Genomic DNA, 21,812 nt, shown 5'->3' with positions numbered 1-21,812 from the left:
AAGTCTCTTCATCAGAGCAGCATGGGGTCCCATTAGGCACCCTATTTTACTTCCACCTTATAAATAACGTTAGCTATTCGCCATTTCCATGGAAACCAAGTACAGAGAAACCCACTTAAATGAATACCGGTTAAAGGAATAAGTTTTATTTTAGAAAGGTATTGCCGCTCTAGATGAACTCTACTGGGGAATACCACAAAGTCTTCTTAAGTGTAATTTTTAGAAGTATATCTTTGGTGTAGAGGGAGCTTATTAAAGATCCTGTTAAATAAGTATATTCTCTGTGCTCAACTAAATATGCCAAACAACATCATAACATTAAGGATACATTTTCAATGCACTGCACAGGGGTTTCAATACACCACTTCTACTGACTAGACTTCCTCAGGCATTGGGGTGGAATAATTACCCCTCTGGGTCTAATTTAAACTAATAAAACCAAAGAAATTCAGAAGTAAGACTACCATCACCTTTAGTGACTAGTATAATGAACAGGCCCCACACTGCCGCCACACGCACAACTACTGTTCCAGGAGAAGCAAACAAGGGAGGAAATAACTAGAGATCCTAATCACTGTTCCTAGGTCCAAGGTTAACAGTAGTCAAAATTCCCTCCTCAACAAAAGATTTCCCAAGTTGTAACATGTATTCCTTAATACATACGCTCAGGATAAATCCAAACAGCATATACACAAGGAAGGGCAAGATAAGTTTTAGTAATTTACAAGTTTAACCAGACATATAGTAACTATCCTACACATGCTAGTAATGACCATAATTGGTAGCACATACAAAAGTTACAAATAGGCAAGTATGTAAGATGATATGCAACTCATAAGAGTGTTAGATTCAAAATTAATAATCTAAGAGTTTCTAAAGACGAAAGAATAAGAGAAAAAAATCTTTTTTTTCAGCAGGTTAAAGTTTTTCAATAAGTGACTGGTGGCTCAGACATCTTTCGTTAGTTAAAACACAAATGAGAAACAGTTTTATTCCAAAAGAGACTGACAGTATTACTTCCAATATAGGAAAGCACATTCTCTAACATACTCTTACTTAAGAGAATATATCCACCCCATCTATTTGCACTGCACGTTTTGAAAACATAAAATTACTTTTTGGGTATATGTACATTATAAAATCTGACAAAATACTGATTAACTGCTGAGGATAGTTAATGGGTACATATGGTTTGTTTTATTATTCATTCTACTGTTGTATATCTGTAAATTTCCATAATAAGCTTTTTAAATCCTATAAAGTTAAGGGTCTTGTTTCAAATGTTTTTCTCTATGTATAATCAACTAACAGATGCAAAACCTTGTATAGATCTTCGAAGCTACTGAATTTAAATCCAACATAGTCATTAACTTAATATAACAATTAATTTACAAATTTTACTTTTCTCACCAAACAATTTGATTAATAATTCAAAATCACTAGGGGAGAACTGCAAAGAATAGGGTCTGCTATTTTGCAACTCTCAACTAATGAAACATAAAAGATCAAAACATAATAACAAGGCCTTAGAGCCATATTTTGTATTTTACAAACCAAACAAATTCTAGTCCTCTCTATTAAAACATCAAAATACCTACGGAATCAGGGGAAAAAAAAAAGGTTGAAAAGTCTGTTTTTCATTCTCTTAGTACAAATATAAACACGTTTCATAAATATTTAGTTTATTTTGCCAGTGATTTTAAGATTATCCAATTCCCAGCTGAGGGCTCAAAATTGGGGAGGCCTGGGGAGTCATAACCTGCTAAAGTTTTAAGCCTTTTTTATTGTGTTGTTTTATGTTGGTAATAGGGCTTGAACTCAGGGCCTTGCATTCTTGCTTGACTTTTTCACTCAAAACTGGTGCTCTACAACTTGAGCCATACCTCCACTCTACTTTATGGCCTTTGACAATAGCTATCTCTCTGTCTCTGTCTCTGTCTCTCTCTCTCTCTTTCTCTCTCTCTCTTTGTCTCTCTCTCTCTTTCTCTGAATTCTATCCATTCCGGAGGCTGAGATCTGGAGGACTGAGGTTCAAGGCCAGACAAAAAGTAAGCTCACTAGCCTCCATCTCCAAAAATGACCAGCAAAAACCAGGGCTAGAGATGTGGCTCAAGTGGTAGAACACCAGTCCAAAAAACATAATAGCAGGGCACTGGTGGCCAATGCCTGTAATCCTAGCTACTCAGCAGGCTGAGATCTGAGGATTACAGTTTGAAGCCAGCCCTATAGGAATATCCATGAGACTTTTACCTTCTGTTAGCCAGAAGCAAACCAAAAGTGGGGCTGTGGCTCAAAAGATGGAGTGCTAGGATTACAGCCAGGCGCCAGTAGCTCACACCTGTAATCCTAGCTACTCAGGAGGCTGAGATCTGAGGATTGTGGTTCAAAGCCAGCCCGGGCAGGAATAGCCCTGAATCTCTTATCTCCAATTAACTACCAGAAAACCAGAAGTGGCGCTGTGGCTCAAGTGGTAGAACGCTTGCCTTGAGCTGAAGAGCTGAGGGACAGCACCCAGGCCCAGAGTTCAAGCCCCACCACCAACCAAAAAAAAAAGCAAAAAACAAAAACGTAAGTACAAGGGCATTTTGTTTTTAACAGAAATAAAAAGTGAAATGTGGTAACTTTGAAGGAAAAAATAAACAGAAGGCAGGAGAGAGTATATAGAGTATATAAAGAGAAGAGATAGCAAAAAGAAAACAGAGAAGATGGGGGAGAAAAGAGAATGGGGAGCTTGAAAAAACACTGACAGCACCTTGGTATAGAGTAGCTAATGTACCCACCAGACACAGGATCAGCGTCCTATATGACCAGAGCAGGAGCTCCCCAACAAAAGCAGAAACTGAGCTATAATGCCAGCTACTCAAGATCAGCTTAGTCCATAGCTAGACCATGTGGGAAAAGTCTAACAGACTCTTACCTCCAGTTAACCAGCAAAAAAAGCTGGAAGGAGGGCTGTGGCTTAAGTGACAGAGTACCAACCTTAAGCAAAAGAAGAAAAAAAAAAAGGAGGAACAAAACTGTATTCAAATTAAGTTAAATAATTTAAATTAAACCAACCCCCGAAACACTTGTAGAGCCTATTTTTTTTTAATTTTTTTAAAGTAGTTGTACAAAGGATTTCAACTCACCATGTCAGTTTGTGAGTACAATGCATCTATCCAGGTCATTCTCCCCTACCTTTACCAAATACAGTCTATTTCTAATCCAAGTTTACTAAAATAAAATACACTTCTAAAATATTCCAAGGTCTGTTCATCCAAGTGAAGCAACATAGATCCTGCATGTGGCTGAGGTGAAAAAGGAAAAAAAAAAAATGCTAGAATAGCCAGACACCAGTGGCTCCTGCCTATATTCCTAGCTTCTCAGGAGGCTAAGATCTGAAGATCACAGCTCAAAGGCAGCCCAGGCAGTAAAGTTCATGATATTCTTATCTCTAATTAATCACAGAAAAAGCCCAAAGTGGTGCTGTGGCTCAAGAGGTACAGCAGTAGCCTTGAGACAGCACCCAGGCCCAGAGTTCAAGCCCCAGGGTCTGAAAAAAAAAGTTTCAGATATGAATCAGTAATGAATGAAAAAAATCTGTTTATATTTAATCTTTCCACTTCTCTCAACTATTACTTTTATTAAGAAAAGTTGGAGAGACAGAAAGAAATGAAACAGAGGCATAAACACCCTCTAATCATGTTTCAAAAACTCAAACTTTTACCAAAAAAAAAAAAAGAAAGCCCTAATTCTGATCACTGTAGCTTTTGTCATAACTTGTTCTCAGCCCTACTTACTGGCTCAATATAGATAGCTTATGACAATTAAATATAGAAAGAAAGTAACAATTACCATAAGAAAAGACCAGACACCAGATTAAAGGAAATCTTACAAAGGCAAAATGCCCAAAATGAGAAAGCAAATAAACTGTGCCTGTTATTACTAGGAAGTGTCTATGTATGACCCCTTTCAACTGCAGCTATTCCCAGTAGTTTTTACACCCAAACACTCCTACTAATTTGATGCTCAGTGGCCTACTATTAGCTGCATCAGTACCTTAATGGTTGTCCCATTGGCTCCTGGAGGGTGGGGGGTGGTATATGAGTTTCAATAAAAATAAAATGCCCTGCTGGGTGGGGGTAGCTCATTTGTAATACTAGCTACTGGTGAGGCTAAGATCAGAGGGTGGCAGTTTGAAACCAGCCCAGGCAGGAAAGTCCATGATACATTAACCAGCAACAAGCTGGAAGTGGCTTAGGTGGTAGAGTGCCAGCCTTGAGTGCACTAAGGTACTAAGGGAAAGTACCTAGGCCCTAAGTTCAAGTCCCAGGACCAGCATAAGAAAAGAAAGAAAGAAAAAGAAAATGCCCTAAGATATTTTTAAAGGCTCTGTTAAAGGTAACATATTACCATGTATTTTCTACTTCTCAGAGGCATTCATAAATAAAAACTAATTAGATATATTTTGTATCATTTATGCCTCAGCATGGTATAGAGGGAGCTTCTCTCCAGCTAAAATGTTCGATATGTACTCATTTCTATTGGGACTGTACCAATAACAGTAACAATGACAAGAGCAGTTCTGATTTGATGAATGCCTTAGGATTCCTTATTTTGTGTTCACATGAACCCTAGGAAGGTTTAAATTTCATTCTTATACTATAGATGAAGAAACCGAAGTCTGGTGAACAGCACAGTAGCTGGTATACCATGTACACACATCTCACATGTGTGTGTGTGGTGTGTGCACACACACGTGCACATGCATGTGTATACACACTGGTTCTGGGGCTTGAATTCAGGGCCTGGCACTGTCCCTGAGAGTTTTTTGTTTTTGTTTCTTTGTTTTTTGTTTTTACTAGAGGCTACTACTCTACCGCTTGAGCCACAGCTCCACTTTTGGCTTGCTTCTGGCTAAGGAGATAAAGAGTTTCACGGACTTTCCTACCAGGGCTGGCTTCAAACCATAATCCTCAGGTCTCAGCCTCCTGAGTAGCTAGGATTACTGTGAACCACCAGCACCTAGCTACATACATCTTTTTAAAATAGAATTTAAATAGTTAGTCCACAGCTATACATTCAAAACTTCAAGTGATTTTTCTGAAGTTCCAGCCCAGGCATCAGACCTTTACAAAGCCCAATGTATAAGTTCTTTCCCCTATGTATTACACGTCTTAACAAAGATACCATTAATTTAGTATTCACAATATACTCAACACTTGTAATAGTTCATTAATGTCCTTATTCCTCAAAACAAGCAGAAAAGATGGGCAAAAGGATTCACATCTTACAGGTGAAGAAACTGAGACAAAGTGATTTGGTTATAACATGGCAGAGCTAAGATTCAAACCATGGCTCCAGTGTCAGTCCTCTTAACCCTGGTATCACTCTATTGCCACACTAAAAAATTTCCTTGAATTATAAGACACTTTTAATCCTTCTCCACATTATTAAACTATACACTGGGACTGAGGGAAAACTTGCAGTGCTTTCTAAGCATGAGGCATGAGCACCAGTACCAGACTTCTTTACAGGCACACAAGGTATGCCCCTGGTGATTAGATCACTGCACTGCTCAGGAAGTGGCACACTGTAAATCTAGTTAAAAGCCCCCAGCCCATCTCTCTCCACACTCACACTCACACTAATCATGTACTGCAAGAAGCAGGTAGTTCAGAGATGTCCCAGTGTAATCTTCTATAAAATAAATGTCACTCTGGAAATATCCAACTGTGTATAGTACCCTTCTATCACCCCTTCTTCCCAAACACCATAAAAAAAAAACAAAACTCTGCAAAAGGAATGAATGAGTCTAATCTGCTTAAGAAATCACAACAAATGTCCAATGATAACTACAAATTTAAATGAGGAAAAAATAAATGCAAAAATTCTCATAATTTTGTAACTTGTCCAAATTCTATTTTTAAAAAGCATTAGGTCTCTTTGAAAGACTCAATTCTTAGGCTAGCTTCCTATCATAAATGCGTCTTGAAGGGTATAGGGAAAAATCAATTTTAGTCTCAGACCCTAAATAGCTTGATATGCATATTTAAAAACAAAAATCATTACTGCCACATTAAAAGTTATTGGGCTTCTTACCCTAATAATGTATTTAATAATGACAATGTATTTGATTGCATAAATAAAAATATTAAGCGCAGATTTAATAGTTGCATATTAACATGTAACACATATAGAAAACAAATGCAAAGCCCAGGACGGGACCTGGAGGTACTGAGAACTTCACACAATGAAAACAGGAACTATTACCGTTCCCTCCATTGACATCGTAAAGTTGCCACATTTTCTGGGCTCTCTTTTGAATTAATGTGGCATCTGTTCCAAGTACAGCATGCTAACATTTTACTAAAAGATATTTCCATTCTACATTTGTATTTGGTTTGCTTTTTATTTGAACTCCTGTTTTATTTCAGTGGTCATTATTTCTTTATACCAAGTTAACAATCTGGCATTCCTAATCCATCTCCCCTGAGCAGAAAAGGGTAAGGAGGACCCACCAGCTTAAAACCTTCTAACAGCAGCGATTACAATATGCTTTGCATACAGATTAAATAAAGGAAATAAACAGCACAAAGGTCTTTGTAGGCTTTTTAGAATTAAGTCCTGATAAGTTAACATCATCTGTTCCTTTCGGAAAATGAATGCTGCTCTCAGGGGTCGAGGGTAGGGAGAAGTAAACAAATACTAAATCGAATATTCCAAGTTACAAAGTTTAGTCTTTGTGAAATGATGATTTCAATAATTTGCACATAACCAACACTATGGAGTGATCATTGCTTCCTAAAACATTCTCAAAACTGCTGCAGCAACAAGCCAAATACAACCACTTGTACTTAACATGCATGCTGCATACTCTACAATGTTACGTCATACCAGGCACAGAGAAGACGCTTAGCAAGCTATCCTGCGTTCTATAAACTGCCTAACAACAACAGAAAAAGGCTCTGCCATTTCTATGGGAGGAGGAAGCAGGCAGGGGAGGCAGCCTTTTCCCTTTGGTCAACTCTGAAGGAAACAAATAAGGCTTATATTTCTGTCTTTTAAGCTCACCTTCCTCAAGGCCTTTACTCTCAATCTTTCAGCTTTTCACTGAAAGAAAGCTGTTTCTTTAAAATTAAAGAGCTGCAAAAGATCACTCCAGTTTAAAAGCCCCACACCTTCCACCAACTGTCCTCCAGCTGTCCCCATGGCTGCCTCTCCTGCAGGAACAACGGCCCAGCTACACAGCACTAGTCTGCAAGTGGGTGTGGGCACCCCCAACAAAGAGAGCCACAGAAAGAAATGATTACAACTTCTATTTTAAAAATCTCATCCTTATGTCCAAGAGCAACTTCCCTATTTGCTTGATTCCAAACATAAAATACTAAATCAGACTATGATCCATATACCAGTAGCCATTAATTTTTAAAAGGTTGGAGACTATTGGTCAAGATGAACAAGAATAAGGTTAAAGAGTGAATTAACTGACTCGAGTTTCTGTGTATGCCTCAGTTTTACCATCCATGAAATGAACTGAGCCCTTTTTGCACTTATATGACTGTTATGAAGAATAAAATACTACATGGTCTGAATCACTCAAAATGAAAATCACATTTAGGAATACTACCTATAAGAAATGCTCTTAGCCGGGAAACACTCTGAATATATTCCGTACTTGAGAAAACTGCTACTTCCTGTAATAGCCGATTCTTACCATTTCAAGGCAAGGTTTCAGCACTTCATCAAACGTAAGTCTAAAGAAACATAAAGTACCTTAGATGTAAGGAGTGTATTCTAGAATTAGAAAGATTTCTTCTTCTTAACTACTATAATGATGATCTTTTTATTACCTGTGTAATAAAATTTTTCAATTGAAAAATCATAAAGATAAATTATGCCTAATAACATTAGCAACAAGTTAAAACTCTTAAAGCCAGAATCAAAACAAATAGCAAATAGCACTCAAATATATTTACCTTTACTGCCTTAAAAACAACAACAACAACTAGGTTAAACTGGGCACCAGTAGTTCATGCCTATAATCCTAACTATTCAGTAGGCTGAGATCTGAAGACCACCATTCCAAGCCAGCCCAGGCAGGAAAATCCATGAGACTTTTATCTCCAATTCACCACCACAAAGCCAAAGTGGAGCTGTGGCTTAAGTGATAGAGCACTGGCCTTGAGAAAGCTCAGGGATAGTCCCCAGGCCCTAAGTTCAAGCCCCAGGACCAGTGTGCACGTGCATACACACACACACACACACACACACACACACACACACACACACTGAATTATTACCTTAGCACTGACAATGGTTGCGCCATCAGTGTACACTTTACTCAGGTACATTGCTCAAATGAGGATGTAACGACCAAGACTAACTCCTAGGCTAGGTCATTTTATGCTGAGTAAGCTGTACAGGTTTGCACTTCTATCAATTAAAATGTAATAAGTATTGCCTTGTTTTTACAAATCTACTTTGTAAATGTTGAATAAATGTTTAGTAACTAAGAAGAGAGACCACCAGATTTTAAGTCATCTGAAAATACACTTGCTATTTTTAGCTATCAGAGTAAACCAGTAAAGCTTAATTCTGATATGATGCCTGCTAAATTACCTGTACAATATCAGAAAATAATGTGGTCACTTTAAAAGTTTCTTCTAAAATAACAATGGCCCCTTTGAGTAATTAGCAGACAGTTAAACAAAATAAATTATCAGGAAGCTGAGGAGCCTGGGACTTAAGGGGAGGGAAGCAGATGAATGGAGAGAGGAATGGAGGGCAAATAGTTGTAATAATCAATGTACACATGTGAGAATGGAATTAGGAAAGAAGCAGATGGGTGGAGATGGGATGAGAGTGACATTGATGGAAAAAGTGACAAGGACCAAGAGGCACTGTACACACAAACTGACAGATTGAATTGAAACCCCTCTACAATTATTTAGAGATAAGTTTTAATGTTTTGTTTTCTTTTTTGCCAGTCCTGGTGCTTGAACTCTGGGCCTGGGCGCTGTCCCTGAGCTGCTTTGGCTCAAAGCTAGCACTCTACCACTTGAGCCACAGCGCCACTTCCGGCTTTTTCCGTGGATGTGGTGCTGAGGAATCGAACCCAGGGCTTCCTGCGTGCTAGGCGAGCACTCTACCACTAGGCCACCTTCCCAGCCCTAGAGATAAGTTTTAAAAATCCATTAATTAAACAATAATAATAACCATTTCTAAGGTATGAGGCACATATTTTTTAAAACTTCAAATAGTTTGTAACTTTAGCAAGTAAGTTTTCTTCCTCCAGTCCCACTTTACTTCCCACATGAGCCCTATTTTCATTTACAAGTTGTTTTTTGTTTGCTTTTTGCCAGTCCTAGGGCTTGAACTTTGGGCCTGGGTGCTCTTCCTGAGTTTTTGTGCTCAAGACTAGTGCTCTACCAATTGAGACACAGTTCCACATAGGGTAAATTGAAGGTAAGAGTCTCATGGAATTTTCTGTCCAGACTGGTGTAAACCATGATCTTCATATCTCAGTCTCCTTAGTATCAAGGATTACAGGTGTGAGCTACCAGTGCCTGGCTTAATTACAAGCTTTTTAAATGGCCACTTTTCTGAAAAAGGTAAACTTCAAGAGAATATCATGGTGTCATTTCATTTATTCACTTAATGTGTGTATATGTGTGTGAATATATACATTATATATGTAAATAGGAAAGGCTTAAAGGTAATATGACAATAGAATATACATATATACACACATATATTCCTAGAGCAACATTCAGAAATATTGTTTATGATATTTCCTAAAAGAAAGGACACTTAACTACCTCTATGAAATGTTTCTAAATTACATAAGGACTGTTATAATGAACCAAACTATCTATATCTACTAAGAAAATTTATAAACTACCTATGCTAAAGTAACATTTAATAGATATGTGCCTAAGACCATATTAGGCATTGTGCTTGGCAGTGGGTACACCACAATGAAGAAAAACAGGCACTTTTGTCCTGAAGGCTTTCACTTCCACTCTGTTCCAACACTTATTATTTCTAAAATATTCAACCTAACTTAACAAAATCAACATGAAATGAAACAGTCTCAAAACAATACATCAGAGCTGTGGCCATTTCAGAAAATTGAAAACTTCTTTAGTAATTCATTTTCTATGCTGCAATGGGAATTACATAGTTTGTACAGCATTATGGACACTTTAAGAACAGGGGTTCAGAAACCAGCCTGGGCCTGAATCCAAATTGTATCATTTCCTACCCATGAGTCCCAGGGAAACCTCCATGACCTCACCTGTAAAATGGAGGCAAAAAGATAATAGCAAGTCCTCAAAACATTGCTGTAAGGATTAAAATTAAATGAGACCCTATGTGCAAAATGGCTTAGTACTGTACATAATACTCAGTATGAAGCTAAGTATTATTAGCAACAGCTAAAATACAAAGATTATTCAAACTTGACAAACGTTTGATATCTAGGTGTCTAATGTCATTTTTCTAAAAACAAATACATATAGGTAAAAGCTTATGTATTAACACATAAAAATATGCAGCCGGGCACGGATGGCTCATGCCTGTAATCCTAACTACTCAGGAGGCTGGGATCTGAGGATCACGGTTCAAAGCCAGCCCTGGCAGGAAAGTCCATGAGACTCTTATCTCCAATTAACCTAGAAAATAGGAAGTGGTGCTGTGGCTCAAGCGTTAAGAGTGCTTGCCTTGAGCTGAAGAGCTGAAGGATTACGCCCAAGCCAGAGTTCAAGCCCCACAACCAACCAAAAAATTCAACATAAAAGCCCACAACTGAGATGTTAGATATTTCAATATATCAATATTTATAATATCTATATTATAACATTACACAAATATATCAGTGTAAGTTGTCAAGAAGCTATAAACACGTTTAAATGAATACAAAACACCTTGTCTACACTAGGGGCAGAATGGTTTAACTCAGATATTTAAATTTCTCCATTTATTAGTGATTAAAATTCAATTACATATATGCTAGTCTATAAAGTACAATCAATAGAACTATCTCATCTGAGTGTGTGTGTGTGTTGTGTGTGTGTGTGTGTGTAGATATAAGGACTTGAATTCAGGGGGCCTCATTCATAACTTCACTCAGTTTGCTTGTTTATGACTGGCACTCTACCACTTGAGCCATTCCTCCAGCCTGGCATTTTGTTGGTTCTTTTGGAGATGCCCAAGCTGGCTACAAACCTCAATCCTCCAGGTCCTAGCCTCCTGAGTAGCTAATATAACTTCATCCAATCCACTTAACACAAATTGAGGCAGATTCTGATTTACCTCCCACTGGAAAAAACTAAACATCAACACAGTTCCATTTTCCAAGAGTGTGGATCTAAGTGACACAACTGGACATAAAGCTAAGTCTTTGATACTGCATCCTAACTGTATGATCATAATGCATATTTAGGCACCCAATACATGTGTATCAAAGATATATACCAATATGTACCATAATACATATTAAGCCTTGAACATTTCATAAAAAGGGGAGAAAACTGTGATCAACAATTTAAGAGTTATCAGAGGACTCTACAGTGAATAAACTTACTGTCCAGGTTTACCCTCCTATTTCCAGCATCAGTGTTTCAGGAATTATTGGAGTATGTGGAACAAAATATATCAAGGGAAAATTCATCCGAACCTGATTATTTTCTGTATTGGCTCATTAATAACGAAGACCATTTTCTCCTTACACTTAGGCCTCTATATTTAACTTCATTGTAACCTATGAATTAATTTCATTTAATATTAAATCTTGAAAAAACAAATTGACATAAAATAATTTTTTGACAGTTCTAAAGAATCTAATGTCTAATTCACATACTAACAAATTTTAAGTCACAATTATAATGGAGGTTAGTGTTATTACAGTAAATTGGCTTGCTGTACAAACAAATTTTTAAATAAGTATTATTAAAGAAATAGTTTGATAAACACAGCATCTAGCAGCAATAATATTCCAAGAGTTGCAGTGTAGGCAAAAAAAAAAAAAGGGGGCCAGAATAGTGGCCAAGCAGGTAAGAAAGGTCATCCCGCGGGGCTGGGAAGGTGGCTCGGTGGTAGAGCGCTTGCCTTGCATGCCTGAGGCCTGGTTCGATTCCTCAGCACTACATAAGCAGAAAAAGCCAGAAGTGGCATTGTGGCTCAAGTGGTAGAGCGCTAGCCTTGAGCTGAAGAGCTGAGGGGCAGTGCCCAGGCCCAGAATTCAGGGCCCACAACCGGCAAAAAAAAAAAAAAAAGAAAGAAAGAAAGAAAGAAAGGCAATTCTTTAATTCTGAGAACACTCAGATTAAGGCACATACAACTTAGTGCTCATATTTTTCAATATTCCTGGGCAAATGGAAATAGCCTAAAAGTTCAAGAGTCTTAAAGGAGTCAGTATCCTAAAAGAGAAAAATAATGTAAACACTTACAAAATTTTTGGAACCTATCTATCATTTTAAGTGCAACGCAGATTGAAAATTACATTTTCTTTCTAGAGCTGCTCAGTGCCTCCGATCTATCAATCCTGTAACACTGGGATCTGTGGTGATAGACATATGCTCCTAAACACAGCAGGGTTTTTCCAGTGGTACATTCATGGTGACATGAGGAGTGTTTTGCGGCATCTTATTTTCATTAACCAATTATTTAGATATTCTAACAGTATAAACCTTACAAACAGGGGCTGGGAAGGTGGCTCAGTGGTAGAGCGCTTGCCTTGCATGCCTGAGGCCCTAGGTTCGATTCCTCAGCACCACATTAGCAAAAAGAAAAATGCCTGAAGTGGCTGTGGCTCAAGTGGTAGAGCGCTAGACTTGAGCTGAAGAGCTGAGGGATAGCGCCCAGGCCCAGAGTTCAAGCCCCACGACCGGACCAAAAATAAAAAAAATCTTACAAAGAAATCATCTTTTGAACTTTCTGAAGTCAACTAAAGATTTACAGCACAGTGGTAATAAGAAATGAACAGGCAGAACAGAATCTTGTCAAAATTATGCTGGTGGCTGGTTATCTGCCTTGAGTATGTTTCTCATAGGTAAGAAACTCAGGTACAAGGCATTTTATGTACAGCAAAGCAGCCTAAGGAATTGTCACATCATTACCACAAGCCAAAAATCTGCAGGCTCTGTTAAAACAGGGTGGGCTTTTGATCAAATTATAATATAAAAAGGAGGGGGGAAATGTAAAGCATGCTATTTTAAATAAAAATTACTACTGCTGCTGCTGATTCTAAATATTTACCAAGCTTTATTTTGTGTGCCAAACACTGACATATATTTATTTATTTATTTAGCCAGTCCTGGGGCTTGAACTCAGCCTCAGCACTGTCCCTGAGCTTCTTTTGCCTACCACTTGAGCCACAGCACCACATCCGGCTTTTTCTGCTTATGTGGTACTAAGGAATCAAACCCAGGGCTTCATGCATGCTAGGCGAGCAATCTACCACTAAGCCACATTCCCAGCTCCTTAATGACATACATTTTAACATTTAAATCCTGTGACACCTTATTACAGTTCAAAAAAACTCAAAAGTTTTCAATTTTATAAATGAGAATATAGCTGGGTGCTGGTGGCTCATGCCTATAATCCTAGCTACTCAGGAGGTTGAGATCTAAGGATCACAGTTCAGTGCCAGCCCAGGTAGGAAAGTCCGTGAGACTCTTATCTCCAATTAGCCACCAGAAAACAGGAAGTGGTGCTATGGCTCTAAGTGGCAGAGTACTAGGCTTAAGCAGAATAAACTCAGGGATAGTGCTTAGGCCCTAAGTTCAAACCCCATTACCAAAAAAATTAAAATTAAAATTAAAAAAATCTATAAATGAGAACATAAACTATTAAACAAATTTTACCTTTTTCTCTACTTTTCAGGATACATATTTGATTATTGAATTTACATTGAATCAGGTATAGTGATACACACCTACAATCTCAGAACTTGAAAATTTAAGGTCAGCCTAGGCTACCTACTGAGACCTTGTCTGTAAATAAGTTAATTAATTTAAAATTTTAAAAATTTACATTCTGCCAGGCACTGGGGGCTCACACCTGTAATCCTAGCTACTCAGGAGACTGAGATTTGAGGACCACAGTTCAAAGCCAGCACAGGCAGAAAAGTCCATGAGACTGTTATCTCTATCTCACTTTAAAACCAGAAGTGGGGCTGGGAAAGTGGCTCAGTGGTAGAGTGCTTGCCTTACATGCATGAGGTCCTGGGTTCGATTCCTCAGCTCTACATAAGCTGTGGCTCAAGTAGTAGAACACTAGCCTTGAGCTAAAGATCTGAGGGACAGTACCCAGGCCCCACGACTGACAAAAAAAAAAAAAAAGAAGTGAAGCTATGGCTCAAAGTGGTAGAGTACTAGCCTTGAGCAAAACAGTTCAGGGAGAGTGCTCAGGCCCTGATTCAATCCCCAGGAACCCCACCCCCCAACACACATATACATTTTTTTACAGAAATTTGTTTTCCAGTTATAGGATACTGCTACTCAAGATGTTAACAACTATTATCTAATACTCACAGAACTCAGAACTTAAACACTGATATAAAACACCTTTTTCCAACCCAGTGCTGGTGGCTCATGACTATAATCCTAGTTTCTCAGGAGGCTGAGATCTGAGAATCAAAGTTGGAGCAAGCCAGGGAAGACAACTCCTAAGACTCTTTACATAACTAGCAAAAGCCAGGAGTGAAGATGTGACGCCAGTGGTAGGGTGCCATCCATTAGAGAAAAAGCCAAGTGAGAGCTAGAGGCTCATTGTTCAAGCCTAGTACTAGTGCACATATGTGTGCACATGAGTACATATGCACACACACACACACACACACACACACACAGAAACAGCTCTCTCTCCCATCCAACTTTACTGAATGAATGGGGGGAAAAAGAGCATATATATTAGGCCTGACAATAAGAAGCTTCTAATACCTACACTAATAAATAATAATGCTAGAATTATAAAGTGAGCTATTTTACCACCCCCACAAAAATTGCTTAGAATTTATGTCATTTTGAGTGTTGTTTAAAATGTGTAAATCTTACAGAAATTGATGTAAAAACTATAATAATCTAAAATAAACTACTAGAATGTTTCTCAAGTTTCACTTTAGAGTTTCAGAATACTCTTGATATTATTAATCAAACTTTACTTAGAAGAAAGTTCTTGGAGGCTTGAGGAGCTGTGTATAAAATGGAGTAGACAAGAGGGAAGGGTTCCGGTGCTATTTAAATCAACTACAGGACCCAGCATGCAATGCTGTAATCTGAAGTTAAGCAAAAAAAAAAAAAGACTGCAATGCATCCTGGGACTTGTAGTAACCAAATTATTTCACTATCACAGCAAGTTTCAATAAACTCTGAACTATGTAGCATAATTTGACTAAATCTTCCAAGAGTCCAGTCAAATTTAGAACTAATTTGTTTGTTCCATGCATTAACACCAAGTTTCTCTAACACAAAGTGAGAAAATGTCAATTAACATTTTCACATTAGAGAAAAACACAGGATAAGCATAATATAATTTTAAAAACAGAAAGATCTGATATGATGGAAATATAAATTTGTTAACTTTTTATGAAGTTTTGTTGGACCAGTTGCAACCCTCTAGTCTCCATTCCCTCAAAATGTTGTTTAGAAACTCCTTTCAACAGTTACTCAGATAGTTTTATTATTTTTTATTGGCTTATATTAGTTATATGAGGATGAGAGGGTGTTGTTCTATATCCACACAGTTACACTGTAATCCTATTGATCTTACCCCCCTCTATCACACTCTGCCTTCCCCTCACAAATACTTATTATATAAAATATTTTTTTCTTAAAAAAATCTCTCATGAACAAACATTTCCCATACTTTAGTACTACCTATTAGGAAATAGTTTTACAGTGATACCTATATATACTCTTACAAAAGCAAGCAAAATACTAAAGATCATCTTGTCAAATTCTTAATATTTATCTTCACCACTATATTCACTCCTAATTACATACATACATACATTCATACACTTAGAAAAACATGTTCAAACAATAGGCCCAATTCAATCATTTAATGACCTCTCTGGAAAAAAAAAATGTTTAAGCTACTAGAAACATGCCCAAACTCAAGCTGATAAATCTGAACTGTAATTTATGTGTATACAGTTCCTAAACACACCCCTAGGTTCTGCAAGAACTAAGTACAATCTGCATCAGGAGGCCTAACACAGGTGGTGGGTTATTTTCAGGCAACAGCACCTTCACAAACATGCTATGGAATACAGTCCAAGAAATTCCTAACAAGGAAAGATAAGCTGGCACACAAATTTAACACAATCCAGCTAAAAATCACCTGCAACACATGCTACTACATTTCACCATAAAGTGACAGGCTACCAAAGAATCTGAAGCTTCATCAATATAACATACTGTCCATAAGGCCAGAGATAGCAGTTGCCATGGTTACTATCACCCACTTTTATCAGGAAATTATTGTCATTACCCTGAAGTTTTCTGTACTTACTTAAAATAAAAAAAAAAAAACCCAAACCAAAAAACCTTAGGGGTACTGTTAATTGAGTGAACAAATCAACTCCTGTTTGATTTGTAAGTATGTCACTTTACAGTTACACATGGTTAACAATACTTGGATCTGCAACAGAAAAAAAAAATCAATTCCTTTCTGCTGCTCCTTCTCCTCCAGTACTGACAGTTTGTATTCTCAATGCAGCCAAAACAATAAAACAAAACCCATCTTTTTGGCTTCTGTGTTTAAGTTATGTTTTTTCCCCTAGGCCCACAAACTGAATCAAAATAAAGCCCAGATCATCAACCTATTAGGCCCCTCTCCTTCCTATCACCATATTACTGTCTACTTTAAAAAACAGAAAACGTTTCCTTCTCTAGCTGATTCCAAAATATAGGAAAGAGCTTTAACTGAGATCACTCACTAACTCTTTTTAATTAAATAAAAGAGGAGAGAGGGCTGGAATGTAGTTCAGTGGCAAAAAAAACTTTCCTAACAAGTGCAATGTCCTGGGTTCAATCTTCAGTACAAAAAAAAAAAAAAGCCAAAGGGGAGTTGGGGAATAGGGGTTAGGAGAGTATTGGAAGAAGAGGAGTCTTCAATAATCAAACAGAGTCTGGTATAAGAAAGTTGCTTTAGAAAAATCCCAATGATGACTAACTTCTCAGCGAAGAGTTTACCACCACCAGTGTCAGAATGGATTGGTAGAGAATAGGAAAAGTTAGTGTGTGTGTGTATGTGTGTGTGTATGTGTGTGTGCTCACCAGCATCATAACTTGAACTCAGGGCCTCACACTCTCATTTGTCTTTCTGCTTACAGCTTGAGCTTTACTACTTGAGCCATGTGTCTGGTCTAGGATTCTTAAAAGTCTACTCCAAGGGGCTGGGAAGGTGGCTCAGTGGTAGAGCGCTTGCCTTGCATGCCTGAGGCCCTGGGTTCGATTCCTCAGCACCACATAAGCAAAAAGAAAAAAGCCGGAAGTGGCGCTGTGGCTCAAGTGGTAGAGTGCTAGCCTTGAGCTGAAGAGCTGAGGGACAGCGCCCAGGCCCAGCTTCAGGCCCCATGACCGGACCCAAAAAAAAAAAAAAGAAAGAAAGAAAGAAAAGAGAAATTCCAAAGCAGCAAAAATACATACTTGGTAAAGTTAATGTGATCAAAACATGAGGCTCTGCTCCCAGACCCACACAAAAGCCTATGTACAAAACTCCTGAGAAGTTAATATTAAGTCACTAGTATTTCCCAGCACAAAGTAATGAAAATTCAAACATGTTCTCAGAAATCAGTTCTGAATATAGGTAGAAAGGAATTTGGTCCCAGGCAGGAGACCTAAAATTTTAAGCCCTTTTATTCTCCTTCTGAATCATAATTAAGTACAAAAGCCTCAACCATAAGCTGAGGATATAGTACTCATATAACCAAGAATACAAAATTTTAAAGAACATTAATATAACTTTAACTTCAGTGTTTCTTCACACATACATAAAAAAAAATCTTTAGTATTCACTGAAGTAGAGAAAGTTTAGGATTTCTCTTAGAGGTTTCATTTTTATATAAACAGTTAAAGGTTTTCTTCGTTCTTCACAGAAGCAAGTTTCTATATTTACTTTCCAATTGAGGCTATTTCATAAAGAACAGTCACTTCTAAAGCTTGAGGTACTATACCTTTTGATAAGCTCAGAAACACAATGACTCCTAATTAACTATATATATATTTTTTTTAATTTTCTATTCCAAATTTGTGAACAGAGTCTATGCAGGAAACCACAATTTAAGGCTTTTAACTTTTGGGTTATTTTTATATAAAAGCATTTCAGTGTATTCCTCTAGATTTGAGTAGTCATTTCCTCATGCATCATTCTAAAATAGGGACAAAAATGATGTACTCATGAACCTAGTATGCATATAAATGTATATATTACCACTATGAAACAAGCTTAAGAGCTTTAGTCAGTGAGAATCTTTCAGAAAGTTAGCAGAGTCAATCAAAACAATCAAAACTTCAGCCATGACATCTGTTACTCCGTGTGTTAATAAGAGTCTACAGAAGAGTTCAAGAACTTAAATAATCACTAAAATCAACTGCTATCACATCAATGGAGAAAGGAATAAAAATAATAATAGTAATAATAATAATAATAATAATGACGAATACAAATTTCAAGATCTTCAAAAGAGAAAATTATTTTTTGTGAATCATGGGAAACTGCCTTCACAGCATTTTTTAAACAAAAGCTTCAAACTATAACAAAGAGATTTTTGGTAACCACAGAAGTATTTTTTAAAAAATTCATAAAATGTCCAGAGTACACATTTAATGCATTAACTTCCCAACTGATTTGGAGAAAGTTAGCATTTCAAGATAGAAGCTCAGCTGGTGTTTTAATTGGTTATCAGTCTCAACTACTTAATATCTACATGGCTTCTGGCAATTTTCAAAGAACTTTTACATGTATTACTAATTTCATCTGAAAAAAAGTACAATATTATGCCTACCAAATAGATAATTCAGAGCAAGTGTGCTGAATTTTTATGTATCCTAAGTTTTTAAAACTCTGATATAAAACTTTAGAAGCAAGCACAGCAGCACGTATCTGATGATCACTCAACAATAGCACAGTTCCAAGGACCATGTACTATAAATGCTATGAAACTGTTAACGTGGCCACCATCCTTTTTATTGTTAAGTGTTAGTAATAGATATATCATTAATGATCTGTAACATTACTTATAACTAACTACAACTTTACTTAAGATTTTAAAAATCTGTCTTTGAAAGCCCACTTAAATATATCAATAGATAGGTGTATATAAAGCTAAGTGTCTGAGAAACCTTTTATATTAGAATCATTGTCCACAGATTCAAGAGGGGAGGGACGGGTCATACAAAAAAAAAATCATCCATTTTTTCCACATAAGATCCCTCTTTCCATAAATCTCTACTACTCTATATCTATTATAGGGATGATCACAAAACTTAAAGGTCCCAAATCATACCACCATTTCTATTTATTACAATGGGGCATATTTTTAACCCACTCATCAATACCAGACAAACATTCCCTCAAAGAAAAATAACTGAACAGTACTTTGTACCTAACCCCATCATCCTTAAGTAATCCACAATAACAAATTTACTTCACAGAGTATCATTAAACAGGGAAGAAAAAAAAAAAGCAGTCAAAAACTGCAGTTTCATATAGCAACATAATTTATTAATAGACTTAGAATGGACTTACTCAAAATCTTCCTGGAACTTTAATCTGTTGCTTAAAGCTAAGCAGAGCTTCCACAAGTAGCAAAACTCTCAAAATTAAATTTAAAAAAATTTTAAATTAAAAAAAAAGAATCCTTTATCTTGCTGTAGCACCTCCTGCTGGATGTAAGGATCTTCATGGAAGCAGAAGATAATTGAATAGAAAGGATGGACCCTTCAAAACTAAAATAAATAACTCCCCAGCCATTATTTATAACACTTTAAAAATAAAATATGGCATCAATAGGTCTTTTTATCTATTACTATTTCAGTTCAATAAAGACTTGCCTGTGTCCAAAGCACAACATACTTAAAATAAACCTGTCTAAAAACTGAAGTTTAAAATGCCTTCCAATACACTTAAACATAAACTGACTTTATAATGGGCAGCCAAGCATTTCCAGTCAAATTCCAAATAGTAATGTTAACAAAAACAAAAGTGTGATGTAAAGAAAGCACCTGGAATATTTTAACATATTAGTTTGTGTGTTGAGACTCTTCAACACTATTAATATGTTCCTCTCTTAAGGAGAGTTGTGCATCTACAAAGTTTTAAGCACAGAATTTTTTTAATAAACATGAGTAAAACTACAAACAAAAACTTCCTCTTTACAGTCAAAAAATATGTCCTGAGATTTTAAAATTCAATCTTCAGACATTTTAAATGGCCCTTAATAGCTAGTGTTTAGCCCACAACACAGATTCCATATACAAGTGAAGACAGAAGAGAGTAAGAAATAACTTACCGAATTCAAAATGAGTAATAGTATTTCCAGTAAAAATGTAGTAATGGTTTTCTACAAGACTATATATAAACCAAGTAAATTGTGAAACTTTGGGGGGTGGGGAGAAGGAGGGATGGGAGCTAGCCTTCAAAACAAAACAAAACAGCTGACCTATTTATTTCTTCTGCCCAAACGTGAGTGAACATCAAATGTAAACAAATAACATAAACACTGAAAAGAAGGCTTACAGGGCTTACCCTCAATTTCAGTCCCCATACCAGGCCCTCCATAAAGCTGCAGATGTTGATGTTGGTGGGTACTCTCTTTAAAAGATGGTATCCCAGCTCCTCGCCTCAAAGAACCCCTATAAAGTAAGTCTATGAAAAGGCTTCCTTCCTAGAGTGCACAACTGCTTTAAAAAGAAAAGGGGGGAAAAAAACTTTCATCAGCCCAAATTAATCTGATTCTAATATTCAGCCATCAATTATTAATGTATAAATGTTCCCTAACTTCCCCCAGCTCAAGCATCTACATTCCTGAGATCTTACCATTAAGAAAAATGCACAACTTGCACCCCAGCTATGGGGCAAGAAAAAAAAATCTTTGAAATCCGAAACACAGCCACAAAGTTCACTGTCAAGGCCAGTATGAGGCCCACACACGCCCGGATCTCAGCTCACATCCTGAAATTCTCGACATCCATCCTCCCAGAGACATCATTTTAAAACAACAACACCACCACCACCACAGTGTGGACGGGCAGGGTGAGATCCTCTACTTCCAAGCCCTAAACAAAGAATTATTTCAACATATGACCGGAATATGATGACACCGGATTCACCAATGAAAACAAAACCTGCCTGCCATGCAGCAAGTCAGTCGTACCCGCATCTCCCTCCACAACTCAACTACTTGGAAATCACTCTCGGCACATTTTACAACCCTCCACCACCGGCGAGTCCGGCCTCCTCCCTTCACCGGGGTGCACAGCCACCAACAAAGTTGAAAGGAGACATTCTCCAGGCCGGTGCCCAAACCCTCCCCTGCCAGGGACACCTTGCTGCTACCCACCATCATGAACGTGGCCAGGGTTTTAAAAAGAAGAAGAAGAAGAAGAAATCCTAACAGCACCGCTCAGCAGAATAAAGAGAGGAGGGGGGAGAGAGGGAGAGAGGGAGAGAGGGAGAGAGAGAGAGAGAGAGAGAGAGAGAGAGGAGAGAGAGAGGAGAGAGGGGATGACGAGAAGTGTTGGGAACTGCGTGCTCGGCAGGGCTGGACCAAACGGAAAGAGTCCCACTCCGCGCGCCCCTCCCCCTCCCGCCCTCCCCCTCCC

General features: G+C 37.5%; 1 protein-coding gene across 3 annotated transcripts in view; it reads right to left on the bottom strand.

The window, feature by feature from the left end:
* The window catches only part of Phf21a (PHD finger protein 21A), a 200,945-nt gene extending 180,058 nt beyond the window's left edge, over positions 1-20,887 (bottom strand). For all 3 annotated transcript variants that reach the window (XM_013030045.1, XM_013030046.1, XM_013030047.1), the window contains exon 1: positions 20,737-20,887. The gene's annotated coding sequence lies outside the window, so the exon portion shown is untranslated. The remainder of the gene's footprint in view (positions 1-20,736) is intronic.
* Positions 20,888-21,812: the final 925 nt, after the last annotated feature.

This window comes from Dipodomys ordii, unplaced genomic scaffold (assembly GCF_000151885.1).
Source record: "Dipodomys ordii isolate 6190 unplaced genomic scaffold, Dord_2.0 Scaffold125, whole genome shotgun sequence".
In the NCBI taxonomy this organism is placed as follows: Eukaryota; Metazoa; Chordata; class Mammalia; order Rodentia; family Heteromyidae; genus Dipodomys; species Dipodomys ordii.
The sequence above is the reverse complement of the archived record's forward strand: the minus strand, read 5'-3'. Positions and strand labels throughout refer to the sequence as shown.